Source organism: Rattus norvegicus, chromosome 1 (genome assembly GCF_036323735.1).
Source record: "Rattus norvegicus strain BN/NHsdMcwi chromosome 1, GRCr8, whole genome shotgun sequence".
NCBI classification, from domain to species: Eukaryota; Metazoa; Chordata; class Mammalia; order Rodentia; family Muridae; genus Rattus; species Rattus norvegicus.
This window is the reverse complement of record NC_086019.1, coordinates 99,266,999-99,284,833: the sequence shown is the minus strand read 5'-3', so window position 1 is coordinate 99,284,833 and position 17,835 is coordinate 99,266,999. Positions and strand designations below refer to the sequence as shown.

Here is a 17,835-nt window from a genome sequence, read left to right as displayed (position 1 = left end):
GAGCACCTTGGCCATGTTGAAGGTGACAGTCTCCTGCCTTCTTCTGGAGAGCACTTGTCTACACCTGAGGAATGGAATGACTCTGGCAGACCTAACAGAAAGGTCTGGTCTTTTAAGTTGCGGAACATGCCAACTCCACGTTAAAATAATAAGCACACACTGTAGGTAGAGCCTGGTGTAGCGGCATGGGCCTGTAACCTCAGGACCAGGGAGGGGAAAAGAGGATCAGGGCTTCAAGGTCATATAGGGGACTCTGTCTCAAAAGAATTTCAAAACTGAAATTCCACAGTATGAGCCAAGGTCAAGTTATATTGTCTGTCCCCCTACAGAGGATATGCAAATTACATCCTTTCCACAAATCCCGATAAAATCCCAAGGCGGGGTGTGTGTGTGTGTGTGTGTGTGTGTGTGTGTGTGTGTGTGTGTGTGTGTGTTATCAGCCTGTTATTCTTCCGTCAGTCTCAGGACAGGTTCTGGGGCGGGGGAACACTCAGAGACGCCCCCTGCCTTACCCCAGATCACCAGCAACTGAGGCAGAGACACCCCCCTTCGAGGCTCCTCCCTCCAGTTGTTCCCTTCAAAACTCCTTTGGGGATACAGCAAGACTAAAATGACCAATGAATAAAAACAGTCCTATCTGTCAACCTGTGACTCAGCCCCAGAGGCCGAGAGAACCATGCTAGGCAGCGGTTCAAACGCCAGACACAGAGGCTGGCACAGCAGGGTGGTACTTAGGACCAACAAGGCTTGAGCTAGCCGCTTGTCCCTCAGAGGCCACACCTCTCCTTACACCTTGTCCCCTGGTGCCCCAACTTCACAGGCTGAGCAAACTCAGGACTGTATCCAGTCATTTCCCAGGAAGGAAAAAAAAAAGGTAAAAACTCACTCTCCCTTTTCTGAAGCAACAGGATCTCAACAGGAAACCTGACCCCTAACCCAGCAGTGGTCCCCCGGGGAGGGGTAGAGAGTGGGTGGCCTGGAGCACCAACAAGCCCTCACTGGTGCTGCTGCCTGCCCAGCCCCCTCAGACAGCGACAGCAGCAGAGGTCAAGCCGGGATAATATTTATCAATCTTATTCTCATGCTGTCAGCCTCTGCCCCAAACCCCGCATCGCGGGAGATCCCGGCTTATGTCTTTTAAGGCCCCACAGAGCCACCTCACATGTACCCAATTACTTCTGTCAAGCAGGGGAAGGAGGTCCCCTCTGTGGGTGGGATCTTAGGCCTTTGAGCCCATTCCTCCTGTCCAGCCAGTTAAAAACTGTTGAAATTGCAAACCAGTAATAAAAGGATCATATGTGTTTCCCACCGAACAGGTTCTTTAGGGCTATTACAATAATTAAAAACATATGGTGCTGTGCTAGTCGGAGGGAAACCGCAGATGTACAAATTAGGTATTATAGAAGGGTTTTCTGCTTTTGCCCTTTTAAAAACGTCAAGCCGGAGAAGTTTAGGGAGATAAAATGGCAATTTTGCAGACAGTGGGTAGCGTTTTGCTTTTAAAATCATTAAATATATAAGCTCTTGTTTTTTAGGCTTACTGGGAATAAACAGCTTCTGGTGGGGGAAGAAGGGACAGAGGCTGGGGGCGGGGGCTGTGGGGAGAGGGGGTTGGTGAGGAAGGTACCTTCCCACCTCACCTCAGGACTCAAATGCCATGAAATCATACGCACCTCTATGGCGTTATTCCGCAAGAAGAGGCTTTTATATTTATTAAATATCGAATTGTATTACAGTGCAGGTGATAGGCGCAAAGATGGGTGGATTGGTTTTGTTTTGTTTACGTTGAACTTTTTAATTGTTAAAAGGCAAAGATAGAAGTATCGGATAGTCTAGAAAGCATCATTTGTTTTCATTTAAAATATGCAATTGACTGTGAGTCGGTGATAAATACTGCCTAATAAAAAGGAATTGGGAGAGTTTCTGGGGCTCCTCGTCAGCTCCTCATCTTCCAGGGGGGCTGTTCAGACGGGGGATCCAGTTCTGCGGAGACAGGAGGTGAGCAGGACTGGGCTGGGTGGCAGGGTCCAGCCACGCGTGGGGGTCCCGCAGAGACCACAGACCTCCAGCCCTAACACAGAGAGGTGCTGGTTCAGTAGCCAAGGCTGCGGGGCTTCACCACTGCTGCCTGTATGACAGGGCTGCTCTGTAGGGGAGGCAGCACGGGGACAGGTCACAGGAGCATGGCCTCAAGGTCTCCCCTCTTATTATTCATGAAAACACTGTCAAATCCCTCCTGAGGTTATCCACTCAACGCAGGGATGCCCTCGTACCGTTTTAAACCCAGTGCTGGGTGAGTCTAGTTGATAACTGTGTAAGACGTGAATGCCAGTCAACAGGAGCACACGGCAATCAAGGGGCACCCCCTACCGCAGAAATCAGCCACCAAACACTCAGACAACCAGAATTGACGGGGCCACAGTGTATAATTACTGAAATCCTTAATAATGACCAAAAGTCCCCCCCCGTCCCCCGATACACACACCCAAGCCCAGTACTGGGGGTGAATCCATTTTCTTGGGCACATAGGATGTATTCACCCATATCTCCGGCCCTTTTATTTTTATTTTTTTATTTCTTATTTTTACTTTGAGACAGGATCTCGATTGGTTGTGCAGGACCACCTTGGATTCATTCTCCACAGCAAGCAAGCCTCCACCCTGCAGTTGTCCTGACCCAGCCTTCTCAGTAGCTGAGGCATTATAGGACTGTATTCTCAGGCCCAAACTTGATTAGCATATCTTTGTGCTGTGGCGTTTGTTGTATTATAAAGTTTTGAAGGCTTTGATGAAGTTAGGAGACTCCAAACAAGAAAGAGCCCTTTCTTGGCCATCCTCAAGGAAGATGGCCTGTGAAATGGACTCACTGGTTCTATCTTTGCCGAGGACTCTAGGTCTTCTATACCACCAGTTTTAGCTATGCCCTTTAGATGCCGTCCGAGGGTCACTGTCATCTGGCGTTCCCTACCTTTGGGATCTGTGATTCGCCCTTCCCCTCTGCCCTGCCTCTGGATTAGCTGGTGTAGCCAGCCTTCTGGGATAACTCCAGCCATGAACAGGATGAGAGAGGGATTCTTCAGACACCTATGAACAGGGTACCATAAGTGGCAGTGACTCCCAACAGTGTTGGAAAGAGTTTTGGCGGTATCTGGAAGCATTGGGTGGTACTCCTGGCATCTGATGGGGAAGGACCAAGGAGGCTGCTCCACCCTTCTCACTGGGCAACCTGTCCAGCAAAACAACAGCAACAACAACAACAACAACAACAACAACAACAACAACAACAACAACGACAAACTAGCCACACTAAGTGTGTCTGGGTCAGTAGTTAGGAGATCCCCGTGCTCAGGGATGACAAGTTCCAGGCCTGCCATCAGAACACAAACTTGGATAAATAGTAGCCAGCTAGGAAACAGGGCTGGGTACCCAGCTTATGCTATGACTCGCCATTGACTACTCAGACATCCATTCCTCTCCAAGTCATGTTTCCTTTGGATCCTAGGCCATGATTCAAAGATTATATACAGGAGGACCGAGTATGCTCTGGAAGTGAAAACTTTAAGCTCATTCCTCCCAGCTCCAAGGAGCATGGAGGGTATAGGGAGGGCGGGGAGGGTGGTAGGGTGTAGGGAGGATGGCAACGGTGCTGGCAGCCTGGAGCCAGCCTTTTCTTCTCCCTTGAGTGATAGCAAGCCTAAGATGTTATTGTGCACATAGGTATTACCGCTTTAACTTTTACTGAGGTAAAATAACACCTTGTCACTCAGCGCAAGTACCAATCACAAAATGAATTAATTGTAATAACTGTTGTCAACAGAACAAAAGACTTGTTGCTTTTCTAAGCAGATTTCAGCGCACTGAGAACTATATACAAACGTTCCCATTGGGCAGGCTGGCGGAAACCAGTCAGAATATAATTGTATCTGTCTATCTCTTTACTTTGTTTTTAAGGGCTAAGGAATCCAGTTAAAAACCTATATTTTAAACATATCAATAAATATAGCCCTTTTTGTGTTTGGGATGTCTCCTCAAAAAAAAAATGGAGTCTTTAATAAATTGGCCATGAAAATAGCATTTGCCGTTGATGGTTCCAAATAAGGGCCAGCTGCAGAGGCTGCCTGTGGACTCTTAAGTCATGAAGGGAATTATGCCCAATTACCTTCCCATAAAACACCCTCTCATTTCTGGAAGTTATCAAAACGCATCCTGCGGACAAGTGGTCAGCTGCCCCTTTGCTCCTCGGAGAAGCACAAGAGGTCTCATGCCGGGCCCACTGGGCGCTTAACTGCCCTCATGGGCACAGGCAGGCTTGTTTATAGCCGCACTTTTTACAGTTCCCCACTCCCTGCAAACCCCTATTTTTTTTAATTTTATTTATTTATTTATTTTTTTGCATTCTACCTTTTTCACATCTCTGCACATTTCTCTCTTGAAGAACTGAGGAAACCCTAGAGATACTGTTCTACAAATGAGGCTCTCCTGGGAGAGCAAGTGGGCAGAGGGGCTGGGCATGGGTCTCTCCAGCGTCCCTGCCAAGTTGAGTCATCCAATCAGGTCATTCTGTGGCTTGCCTTTGAGGGTGAGGCTTTGAGGCAGCCGTAATGAGGAATAACCTAAAGAAAAGTGTGTCCTGGACCCACTAGCTAAAAGTGGATGTGATCACTGCCCTCTGAAGGATCATTAACAGGCCAGCAGATCCCAGAAGGTTCTGCAAACACTGTGCATTATACAATCAGCAGCCAAGCAGAGGGAATGGACTAAATTCCATTTGGGAATGGGGCGCCTTCTGTTTCCAGGGCATCTCATTGGTGCTGACTCCGCCCCTCTGCTTCCAGGGCCTCTCACTGGTGCTGACTCCACCCCTCTCCTTTCCTCCAGTTAGCATTCTCCCACTTCTCCATGCCCTTCCGCCACCCTGACCCTTGGGTCCATCCCTCAGATACAGTGGACTTTAACAGTCTGTCTGATGCTCTATAATCATCCTGCTTTGTACTTGTAATCACTGAAGACTCATCTACCCCTCCCCCTCCATGATGAAATGGTAAAAGAGACCATGAGAGAGATTTTTGATGTGCAAAACAGGGAGAGAACTTGTTGGCCACAAACCACAGACAAACATGGGTGCTATGTCCATACATTCAAGTCTGTCCTCTTCTCCCTCCTTCCCTCCCTCTTCTTCTTCCTCTTCATCCTCTTCCTCTTCTTCTTCTTCTTCCTCCTTCTCCTTATCCATAAAGGCAATTTCCTTCCTGCGTTCTGGGGCAAGTCTTCTCTATATGCAGCCTAAGAAAGCAGGCCAACCCCTTATATACCCTAGGAATGGTTTGACTCTATGGCTGTAAGTCCGTGAACCCTGGAGTACCCCTGGCTAATCTGAGACTCAGGGTGGGATTACTAGAATCAGGGAAGGCAGCATCGACTGACTTCCAACACTAAATCCATCTCTAAGGCAGGAAAAAGAAACAGATCTTGGAAACATGACATCAGGAGAGGCACAGGCATTCTCCATGGCCCCAAGACAGGACCTACTCATGTCTACAGACCAAGGCTGCCTGTGCAAAGTCAAATTTGTTTTCTTTTTAGGAATGAATGCATAGGAAGCCGCAGCTAGTCAGCACTGTAAGTCTCCCTGGAACACGAGCAAACCTCATCCCTTTCTTGTCTTGTGACCAAATACCCAACAGAAACCCTACCGTAGAGCAAGAAGGCTTCCTTTCATTCAGCTTGTGGTTTAGAGGGTTGTAATTCATAGCCACTTGGCACCGTGTGTGGACAGAGACCATCACTATACAGCTCTTTAGGGAAGCACAGAAAGGTACCAGGGATATATGCCCAAAGTGCTTGTACCTAGTGACTTTGACTCTTCTCCTGGGTCCAACAGTTTCTAGAGTTCTAAGAATCAGTTAGAAACTAAGTGTTGAAAGGGATACTTTAGATTCAAGCTATGAACACAGGTCAAGCTGAGCTGACTATCACGGAGAAAGGTATAGAACTCTTGCTGATGACTACTGTGAAGTTTCAGCCCCCATTCTGACCTCGGTCAGCTCCAGGTTCAACCATTACTTGGCATGGTCCAACATTGTGGATGGCTGCTCCCCTTTATCAACTCGACACCAACTAGAGTCACCTCTGAAGGGGGAATGGCATCCATCCGACTGGCCTCTGGGCATATCTGTGGGTCATCTTTTTGACTAATGATCTATGTGGGAGGGCCAGCCCATCGCAGGTAGTGCCAATCTTAGGCAGGTGGTCCTAGCAGGTATAGGAAAGATAACTGAATGTGAGCTTGAAGAACCAGCCAGGAAACAACATTCCTTTGTGACCTCTGCTTTGGTTCCTGTCTCCATGTTTCTGAATTGAATTCCTGTCCTGACTTCCATCCATGACAGACTTCAATAGGGATGTATGAGTCAAACCCTTCTCTCTCCAAATTGCTTTTGGTCACAATGTATGAGCTGAGCAATGGAAACCTAAGATAGCCAGTGACATCATATTGTAGCAGCAGAACAGAGCAGGCATCTTATCCCATCCGTTGGATTCATATAAAGCATATCTCAACGAGGTGTGTGTGCATAAATAAATAAGCCTATGCATATTTACATTATAAAATAAAATTTGAAACATGCTTTCGCTGAGCCACTATCTCCTGCCTGTCACGTGCTGAATCCTGAACTAGTATAGGACATTGTCGGAACAGTGTGTATCTTCACTGAAGACCGACAACGGGAATGCTGTGTGTTGCGGGTTGTGATCTGTACTAGGTGCTCCCCAGACATGTCTACACCGGCACAGGTCTACACTGGCTTGCCTCTACTTAGGTGCTTGCACCCCAGCCCCTGGGGTCTGTCCAAGGGGCTGCTGAGGTGGGCGGTGCTCTGCAGCCAGGAGGGCCCTGCTCATTCATTTGGTCCTTGGTCCTGCACTGATGCCGCTTAGCAGGGACTTAATTGGATATCACTCTTATGCTAGGCACTCTCCTTGTCATTAGGGTACAGAGGGAAGCAGCTAGACCCCTATTCCCCTATTGATCTATTTTCCCTCATTCCTGTTCCTTGGAGCATAGCCCTCTGCTGAAGCATCTCCCAGTGGATAAGTCTTTGGCGATGGAGTGGTTCATCCACTCTCATCCATAGGCATCATACCTGGAGGCGCTCGGCCCTCTACATGGTGAGCCTGCTCTATCTACAATCCCAAGATGATCCTAGCTGCCCAGGAGGCACTATCAACCCCAACGAGAAAAAGAGAAGCGAGGGCAGAGTGATAGGTTCCCACTTAGCAAAGATTTCCTGAGGGCTCCCTCGTGCCAAACCCTCTCCTAGGCACTGGAGCCTGGGGTAAGTAATTAGAGCCCGAAAGCACGCTTTTTCTGAGAGGCTGGGTATATATGCTGCACAACCAACACCAGCAGGCAAGGGGAAGAAGGTAGAGGAAGTCTAGGCTGGGAGAGCATTTACGGAGTGGTCCGAGGAGGTGGCCATTTACATGGTGTGGACAGAGTAAGGGCTCATGAGTGATATCCAAGCAGAGATTCGCAGAAGACAGGCTTGCCGCTAGGAGAGTCTGGGGAGTGCTTCCATGTAGGGCTCTGGCAAGGACCTTGGTTCCAAGAACAAGGCCTGATGCAGTTGAAGGAAGGCTGAAAAGAAAAGGTGGGGATAGGGGATAAGAAGTGCTAAGGATGTGGAAAGGGCTCTGTGAGGTATTGTGTTCACCCTGGCTAGCTCGATGGACTGAGGAGGCAGCCTGGGGCTCTGTAAGCCATTCTCTGCACTCTGACTAGCCTCATGGGTGAGAGTCCCATAATCCCTGTGCTCTTCCCCTGCCTCTTCTATTGAAAATAGATTTTTTTTTCCATATACTATGTCATATCCCAATCATGGTTTCTCTTCCTTCTAATCCTTCCAGTTCCTTTCCCCCTCCCCTACCATCCAGATCCAGTCCTTTTCTGTCTCTCATTACAAAATGAACAGGCTTCTTGGGTAAAATAATAAAATAAAATGTGATATAATAAAACAAAAACTAATACATCAGAACAGGACAAAACAAATAGAAGGAAAAGAACCCAAGAAAGGGCACAAGAAACAGATACAGATGTGGAGACGACTCATTCTCACTAAAATACTAATCTGGAAGCCAAAATATATGCAAAGAACCTGTAGGGTTAAAAACAGAGAGAATACACACACACACACACACACACACACACACACACACACACACACACACACACACACAAGATTTAAAGCAACAACACTGAGTTCATTTTCTTCTGGCTGGCTCATGGTCTGCCCTTAAGAGTAGTTTGTCTCCTGATTGAGACTCCCTTGGGGAACACAGAGCTTTTTATTTGCATATGGTTATCAGTTGGAGACAGTTTCTAGGTCAGGGTTGGGGCATGTGCTCCCTTCTCCTTTCAGCTCTAGGACCCCATGTGGTGCAGACTGGTACAGGCCCTGTGCATGCTGCCTCAGTCTCTGTGAGTTCCTATATGCATCGACTGTGTGGATTTAGAGGACCTCATTTCCTTGGTGTCTGCCCTGGCCCCTGGCTCTTCCAATCTTTCTCCATCCTCTCCCTCCCTTGGGCTTCGCTAAGCTGTGATAGGAGGGATTTGATGGCTCAGCATTCCAAGGGCTCTCACTTTCTATATAATATCTGCCTGTGGGTCTTTGTCCCCATCTGCTTCTCTGATGATGGCTGAGCAAGGCACTGATCTATGAGTAGAGCAGAATGTCATTGGGAGTCATTTTATTGCCATTGTTCCTTTAGTAGAACCGTAGTATTTGGTTTTACCTTAGGTCTCTGGACTATCTAGTTTCAGGTTTCTTGGTTTCTTCAGCCATGTTAGATATGGGTTCCATGTTAGGGAGAGGGCCTCAAGTCAAATCAGATATTCATTGGTTACTCCCACAAACTTGCAATCCCCATCAAAATTCCAATACAGTTCTTTACACGTCTTTAAAGGGCATTTTTCAGCTTCATATGGAAACACAGGCACACGAAAATTCCCAAGGTAGATTTTTTTAAAAAATTCTGAATAGTAAGAGAACTGCAGGGGATATAAACACCCCCATTCCCAAATTGTTCTGAAGAGCTACAGTAATAAAAAACAGCATGTCGTTGACACAGATCAGACACACAGATCAATGGAATTGAAGATCGAGTCATCAATCCACACACCTATGGACAGCTGATTTTTGATAAAGAAGGCAGAAATACACACTGGGAGAAAAAGACATTATCTTCAACAAATGGTGCTGATCAAACTGGATGGCTACATGTAGAAGAATCCAAATAGATCCATACTTATCACCCTGCACAAAACTCCACTCCAAACGTACCAAAGACCTCAACACAAAACCAGATAACCTGAACCTGATAGAAGAGAACATGGGGAATATCCTTGAACTCATTTGACACAAAACAAGTCTTCCTGAACAGAACACTCTTAGCTCCGGTACTGAGATCAACCATTAGCAAATGGGACTTCATGAAGCTGAGACACTAATGCACATTAAAGGACAGTATTATTTGGACAGAGCTGTAACCTACAGAATGGGAAAGGTTTTACCAACTATATAAATCCAACAGAGGGCTAATATCCAAACTATATAAAGAACTCAAAAAGTAGATATCAAGAAAACAAATAAAAAACAATAAAAAGTGGGGTAGAAATCTAAACAGAATTCTCACAGAGGAAACTCAGATAGCTGAGAAACACTTAAAGAAATGTTCAACATCCTTAGCTATCACGGAAATGCAAATCAAAACTGCTTTTAGATTTCATTTTATACTCATCAGAATGGCTATGATCAATAAAAGAAATGACAGCTCATGCTGGTAAAGATGGGGAGCAAGGGAATACTCCTCCATTGCTGGTGGGAGTGCACACTTGTCCGGTTTCTGTAGAAGCAGTGTGGTGGTTCCTCAGGATGATGGGAATTGCTCTACCTCAAGATCCTTCTACACCACTCTTGAGCATATATTTAAAGGATGCCTAATCCTACCACAGAGGCACTTGCTTATCCATATTCACTGTTACTTTATTATAGCCAGAACTTGGAGACAACCTAAATATCCCTCAACAGATAAATGGATAAAGAAAATGTGATAATTTACACAATGGAATATTGCTCAGCTGTTAGAAAGGAAATTATGAAATTTGTGGGTAAATGGATGGAACCAGGAAAAAAAAATCATCCCGAGTGAGGTAAATCAGTCAAATGGTTATACATTCACTTGTATGAGGATATTAGCTGCTAAGTCAATGATAACTAAGCTACAATCTGTAGGAACACAGAGATTACGTGAGGCCAGGGCAGGGGCACATAGATCTCATCAGGAAAAGGAAACAGAGGTAGTTATGCATGGGTATGCGGGGGGTACTGGACTGTGAGAATCAAGCCTGGAGCAGGAGGACAGAGGGGAACAAGGGAGGGAATATAAGGAGAGACAGCTAAAATGAAGGGCCATTTGAGGACTAGTATGGAAACCAAATACAGTACAAAGCTCCCTAAAATGTTTACATGTAGGAAGGCAATCTAAATAAAATAACCAAGTAATGGGGGAGACAGAGCCCCAGTTGAACATATCTTATCACCAAATGAAGCTTCTAGTATCAGGAATAAATTACATCTAATTGAGTTGTTGGCCAAAGGCCCCAGAAATCTCCAAACAAGCTAGGCTATTGCTAAGACTGTAAGTTGCTCTCCACAAACTGATGTCAAGGCCTGATTGCTGAAGACAACCCCTACACAATTCACTGAACATAGAGAGGTTGAGCTGGAGCCTACACAGAACTTTCACCCCTACACACTATTGTCTTTAGTACAGGAAGGTTCTCTGCATGCTACCTAATGAGAAGGTAAACACCAACCAAGCCACAACACTTTCATCTACAAGTGTTATATCTGTAAGATATGTTAGGGCAATCCCTGTGCCCTTAAAAGCTCTGCCCTCTGGGACACGCCCTGTCACCAAAGGGCAAAGCTTGGAAACCTTTTTTTTAACCATTGAAAATATTTTTTTCATATGATATATTCTGATCAGGGTTTCCCCAAACTCCTCACAGATATTCTCTACCTCCTTATCTTTCCAATCTCATTCTTTTGTGCTTTCTCTTTAAAACTCAAGCAAAAAACGAAAAAACAAAACCAAACCAAACAAACAAAAAAAACAAAAAACAAAAAACCCCACAACAAAAAGGGGGAGAATAAAGAAGCACGAGAAACACCTCTCTCTCTCTCTCTCTCTCTCTCTCTCTCTCTCTCTCTCTCTCTCTCTCCCTTCATAAAGACACACAATTGGAAAACATAAAAGCAAAAGACCAGTAAAGAAAAGAAAATGCCCAGACAAAGCAATATTCAACAAACATAGTCCAAAATATATCTCTGACTCTGTTTCGTGTTGGCCATCTACAGTTGGGGATGTTGTGTGTGAGTGTGGTTTACACACACAGTGATTGTTTCCTTTGCAAGTGGCTGTCAATGCAGATAGCTTCTTGGCTAGGGACAGGGCATTGTTTCCTCGGCCCTATCTCAGGGCTAGGGCCCCATCTGGCCATGACCTGTGCAAGCATGTTACCACAGTTTCCTTGGTGTCTCCCATCCCCACTGGCTCTTATAGTCTTTCCTCTTCCAGACAGCTCCCTGAGCCCTGGGGGAAGTGGTTTGATGGTGCCATCCCATTTAAGACTGAGTGTTTCCAAAGTCTCTCACCATCTGCACGTTGTGGAGTTGTGAGTCTCTGCGTTCTTATTGACTGAAAGAAGGAACTTCTCTGATGATGGCTGAGACACTGGTACAAGGGTACAGCAGAGTCTCATCAGAAGTAATTTTATTGTGATGTTCCTTTATCAGAATAATAGCAGTATAGGAATCTTAATAATGTGCAAACCAGGGGCCCTGTGTTTGCTTCTTACACTGTTCTTACAAACTCTGTAGCAGCCCCAACCTGCCTTTTACCCCAGATAAAACCAGACCCCGAGAGGCCTGTTTAACATAAGAGCAATATACTCAGCTGACCCCAGGCCAACTGCTGAGGGTGAAAGTGGGAAGATCTGAAGCCAGGCAGGGACTGCGGTCATCATCAGGGCAGTGGCAGTAATGACAGAGCAAGTGGCCAGCAGATAGAGCGTTGGCCTTTGAGCATGTCTATCAGCCCCAATGTCTCCTTCCCTTCCTCTGTTTCTGTCACACTGCCAGTTCCCACTGCGGTCCTACTTCTGGCCTGGGAATCTGGTTTCATTTCATTGTTCCTGGGTCCCTTCTCTCACTTGCTCGGAAGCAGACGGCTGTCAGCTCATTTCAGGTGTGGTATGGTGTGCTGTGGAGTCTATCGTTTGCTTTCATTTCTGATGGTCTGAGCTATATAACTGAATTCTGCTCATAGCATCGAGGAACTGATGTTCACACCATGCTCTTGAATATACCCTTGTCCTCTGTGGCTTGCTGCTGGCAGGCAGAAGATGGCTGCCTGGCAAGGTCTGGGGATCCAGGAGCTCATGCAGAGCCACCCAGTCCTTGACCCAGGCACTTCCCAGAGTAACTCTGGTACCCTTCCTAACAGGCATTCAGGTGAGAGGAGAGGTCCTTTCAGGAGTGAAATGCTCTCTCTTTAGGAAAGTTTGTGTTTATCTTGTCTTGATCTCCTCAATTGTACACACTTCCAGGATACTTCTGCTGTCTGATTTTGTTTAGAATCAGGAGCCTTCATTTTTCACAAATACCGTTCGTTCACTAAAGAGACTCTTACAAAAAACAGTTCTTCAATTCAAGTAAGAAATAAAAACAAACGGTCCCCAGCTCCGAAAAAAAGGACCAAAAAAAAAAAAAAAAAAGAAAGAAAGAAAAACAAAAATCTCCAACCCATCGGGCTATATACTGATTGCTTTTACCCTCTTCTTTATTTCAACAGCTCATCTCTTCCTATATGGAAAAAATCACACACACAAAAGCCTTCAGAAAGTTCGATGGGGGTGGATCTGTGGTTGCTGTGAAAATCTGCGTCCTGGCTGAGGCCTTGCGTGCCAAGCCTTAGCCTGAATTACATATTTACAGCTGAGTTATAAGCCCTTAGAAAACAGGATTTATCATGGAAATGGTGACACGGGCTTCACCCAGCCTGGAATTCTTGGGGGCCGAGGTAATATACTGCACAGAGAAATCAGATCATTAGTTAGTTATAAACAAAGGACAGAGATAGTAAATTAGAGGCGGTATTTCGGCAGTTCCTTACGTATTTACGACAGCAAAATATGCAGCCGCGCTTTATTCCTTGAGATAGTATTTAAGCATCTCCAATCTAATGTGCGTTTTCAGACATGGCTGCGCCATACAATTTTTGAAACCTCGGCCACTCTCGATCTTCTTCTGGAGTCTTATCCGCGATATTTTCTTCCTTCTCTGTTGCTCATTAGAAAAATGTTAAAAATCCATTTTGGTCTGATTAATAATAAAGCTGATCACATGTAACCTAATTTTCATTCAGGGCTGCCCCTGTCTGTGGAGTCATATACAAAGTGACCTTTGAATCGCCAGTGGACTCATAAACTACAATAAGCACCATTGTCCTGTCAAAAATTGAAGATGTTTTACATCATTACAAAATTTAATGTTCCGTCTTTTCAAATGCACTCCTTTTCAAAGGCCACATTCCAATTGAAGCTCATTAAAATCAGACTCGAGTTTCCTGCGGTGGGCATGAAGAGAGTTTCGCAGGCTATGGGAGGAAAATGAATCACTCTTTTAAAACAGATATGGTTACATATGAGTTTTGAAAGGTGCAGGGAACGGGGAGAGCCTCCACTACCCGGCCACAGTGAGGCTTTTGTGCTGAGAAAACCAATCACTGTCTCCCGGATCCCTTTACCCTCCCCCACTAAGCACACGCACCCCGGATCCCATTTTCCCATTTACTTCTGAATAAGTCGGTTTTCTAAATAAAATTGTTGTTTTGATGTCCAGAGGTGGAACCCAAAGAGGGCTTTTTGGTGGATGGGTAGGGGGTTGAGAAAACCAGCCCGGCAAATTCATATATATATGTATATATATGAATTTCATATATATTCTTCTGAGCTAGAGGCCTGATATTTCCAAAAGTCACTGTAGGACTCTGGGGGGAGTGGGGGAGCAGAGAGGGCAGGCTGGCCAGATAAATGCTGCAATGCTTCCAGAAGTAGAGAGAGCACTTGAACTAAGACCTGTCTCTGTGGTCTAGTAGAGACAGGTCACACCCAGGGGACCAGGGAAAGGTCCTCAGGACTCCCTGCTCTGTTTCTCACTCTGAGACCCAAATGGAAAAGGCTCGCTTCAAAGATCCAAACCCAAATGTGTATTCCTCAAGCTTTAGATAGATGGAATCTTTAAACAGCTAGCTAGGGAGCACTCATCTGTAACCTACACTCACAGGGAGGTGGAGGTCTGTGAGTTCAAGGTCAATGTAGGCTGTAAAACAAAGTTCTGTAAATAAATAAATAAATAAATAAATAAATAAATAAATAAATGCATGCGAGTGAGCTGGGAGATGGCTTAACACTGGCTGCTCTTGTGGAGGACCCAGGTTCAGTTCCAAGCACCCACACTGGGCTGCTCACAAACATCTGTTAACTCCAGTTCTACTGACTCCAGCACCCTCTTCTGACCTCTCTGGACACTGCGTGCAGGTGCCTCATGTACATAGAGCTGAACTGAACTGAACTGAACTGAACTAATGTAAACTCAGCTAAACTAAGAAGAGAAGCAATATCCAAGTCTGGAAATTGCCCACTTCTAAGGCCAGAAATCAATAGCTTTGTGGCCTAATACCATTCACATCTGGGGGATAAACTTTATTATATTAATAATAATGGATTAATTAAAGTGGATCTTTTAATTGGATATTTTTTATTTACATTTTAAATGTTATTCCTTTTCCCGGTGTCCCATCCATAAACCTCCTATCGCATCCCCCGTCCTCCTTCGTCTATGAGGGTGCTCCCCCTTCCCAACTACCTCCCCCTTTCCCAAACTGACAATCCCCTACACTGGGGGTGGGGGTCCAGCCTTGGCAGGACCAAGGAGTTCTCCTTCCATTGGTGCCCAACAAGGCCATCCTCTGCTACATATGCAGTTGGAGCCATGGGTCTATCCCTGTGTAGTCTTTGGGTAGTGGTTTAGTCCCTGGGAGCTCTGGTTGGTTGGTATTGTTGTTCTTATGGGGTTGCAAGTCCCTTCAGCTCCTTCAAATCTTTCTCTAACTTCTCCATAAAGTGGATTTTTAATACCTTTCTAACAAGCAACAGAGGTAGGAAAAAAATGTCAAAACTAAAACTACAGAAGATTAAGAATGGCCAAGGCTTCAAAATGTACCATGGCTACATCTGAAAAATGTGTTTGATCTAAAATACTTAAATACTATCTCAAGGGGACAAGTGGGAGTCCCACCTGCCAGACAAGTACATCATTCATACAATGTTGGCACTGAGTCAGAAGAGGGCTGCCTGGGTCTGGATGGTGCATCTGTGCCAAGCTTCATCATCATTTAGACCTAACAGGAACTGGCATTGCAGCCCAGTTGTGCCGTTTGTATCTGTGTGACGTAGCCGTAGATTGCTTAGCTCTGTTGGGCTCCAGGGCTCTCAGAGGGACAGTGATGCAGGTGTTCTCTGAGTTCTGCTAGAGTTACATCCCGATGAACCCACAGTATGTTGAAAATGACATGGAGAGTGGGATGTGGTGACACAGGCTACTTGGGAGGCTGAGGCAGTACAGCAAGCTTAAGGATTGTCTAGATAACTTAAAGAGACCCTGTCTCAAAATAAAAGAAAAGGGCTGGTTGCAAAGCTCAGTAGTAGCGTGCCTGCCAATAAATCCATTTTAGGGGTGTGGCTGGGTAGTGAAGTGCCTATCTAGAATCCCCCAATGAGGGGCTGGGGGCGTGGCTCAGTGGTAGAGCCCCTGCCTAGAATCCCCCAGTGAGGGGCTGGGGGCATGGCTCAGAGGTGGAGCCCCTGCCTAGAGTCCCCCAGTGAGGGGCTGGGGGCTTAGCTCAGTGGTAGAGTACTTGTTTAGCATGAAGCCCTGGGTTCAATCTGTGTTACCAGAGAAGAATGGCATTGAAATACCTTTCATAAGTGTAGCCTACCATGTTAGCCGTCTTCTTCGCTACCATGACAAACACTGACATAAACAACTTATGGAGGAAAGAAGATATATTTGGTCATGTGGTTTCAGAGGCTCACTCTATCTGGGCATGGCTCATCATGGCAACCAGGAAGTGAAGAGAGTGTAACATTGGTGTGCTCCTGACTCCATCTTTCTTCTATTGTCTGCGCCTCTGGTTCATGGGATGGCACTGCCCACATTAAGGATGAGTTTCCCCCTCTCAGAGAACTTTCTCTCTGGACATATTTTCACAGGCACACCCAGAGATGTGCCTCAATCAGTTATGTCATTCCAAACCCAGCGAGATTGGCAGGAAAGATCAACCAGAAAGCATGCTCACACTCCTGCACATTCAGCCTACAGCTGGGAAGAACTTTGCATGCAAAGCCTGTGTTACCATAGAGGCCTGAACAGTTAGGGTGGTGTATTGAGTATCATAGCAACAGAACACACTGCCGGGATTGGCTGGTTCCCCTTTGTGATTGCATAGCTGATTGGGAACTAAGGCCTTTTATCTCAAGACAGTGTCACAAACAGAGTGCTAGCCCCACCCCCCTCCCCCCAAAAAAGGATCAAAATTCACAGTGTGAGGTACAGCTGCTACAGAGGGAATATTGCTTATGCATGACTGTAGATTTCAGAAATACTAAATTGAACCATCATAAGCCGGGGAACATCTGAAGTATGGACCTGGCATGACTGTGTAAGATTATGTATATTAAGGGTTTAGCTCTGTATCTGGGCTATATTTATCTACCTCTAGATGTGAGCTCTGCCTGTGAAAGAAGTGATAATAGTAGTTGTAACTAATTCAGAAAATCAACAGCTAAGTCATCTTCTTAGCACAAGCTCATTTAGAGAGCTAAAACAATGGTTAGCCCCTCGTTCAGTAACTAGCAGCTAAAGTACTGGGGTCGTAATAGCTGTAGTAGTTAGCTACTGCTGTGTAACAAATATCCATAAAATAAGTAATTAAAAATATCAGCAGTGTAGCCACTTCCTCCAAAAACCTTTGTGTCAGATGCTGATTCTGCTGATCCAAGCCAGGCTCAACTGACTTGATCAATTGTGCTTAATTGGACTTATCCACACCTCTGTCCATGGCTCAAAGGTCTCTGGGAACTGACTGGTCTAGAGTGGCTTTGGCTGGGGATAAAAAGACAGTACCATGTGGCCTCTCATCCTCTACATTATCGTACGCTGGTTTTCATTGCAGAGGCTCCTCCAAGAGATTTAATAGGAATGTCCAAGCTCCATTTTGTTTGAATTGTTAACTACTGTCCCATTGGCCAAAGTCACACAGCTACCCCTGGCTTCAGTGTGGGAAGGCACTACTAAAGGGCATGCATGGAAACAGTCACCTGAGCAATCGGGATCTAGCTCCCTGTGTCCCCAGAGTTGTAACGAAGGTTAAGGGAGGAGATGGCTCTTCATTCTATAGCCAGCAGTACTTTCTGTGCATGCACGAAGACCCAAGTTCAAATCAGCAGTACCCACATTAAAAGCCAGACATTTAATGTAATCATACCATTGTAGAGAGCAGAGACAGGAGGATTATTCATGTTTGTTGGCCAGAAGCTTAGCTCCAAGTTCAATAAGAGACCCTGTCTCAAAGTAAGAAGGTGGAAAGTGATAGAGTGGTATACCAGATGTACTCTTTGGGCTTCTACACGTATAAATGCACACACACACAT

At 45.7% G+C, this 17,835-nt stretch overlaps 2 protein-coding genes across 11 annotated transcripts in view; both read left to right on the top strand.

Moving 5' to 3' along the window:
* The window catches only part of Zfp536 (zinc finger protein 536), a 463,247-nt gene that overhangs the window by 315,546 nt on the left and 129,866 nt on the right, over positions 1-17,835 (top strand). The window lies entirely within an intron of this gene.
* LOC134485111 (histidine-rich glycoprotein-like) overlaps positions 3,640-17,835 on the top strand; it is a 29,976-nt gene continuing 15,780 nt past the window's right edge. Inside the window, exon 1 of the mRNA XM_063280924.1 lies at positions 3,640-16,844. The gene's annotated coding sequence lies outside the window, so the exon portion shown is untranslated. The remainder of the gene's footprint in view (positions 16,845-17,835) is intronic.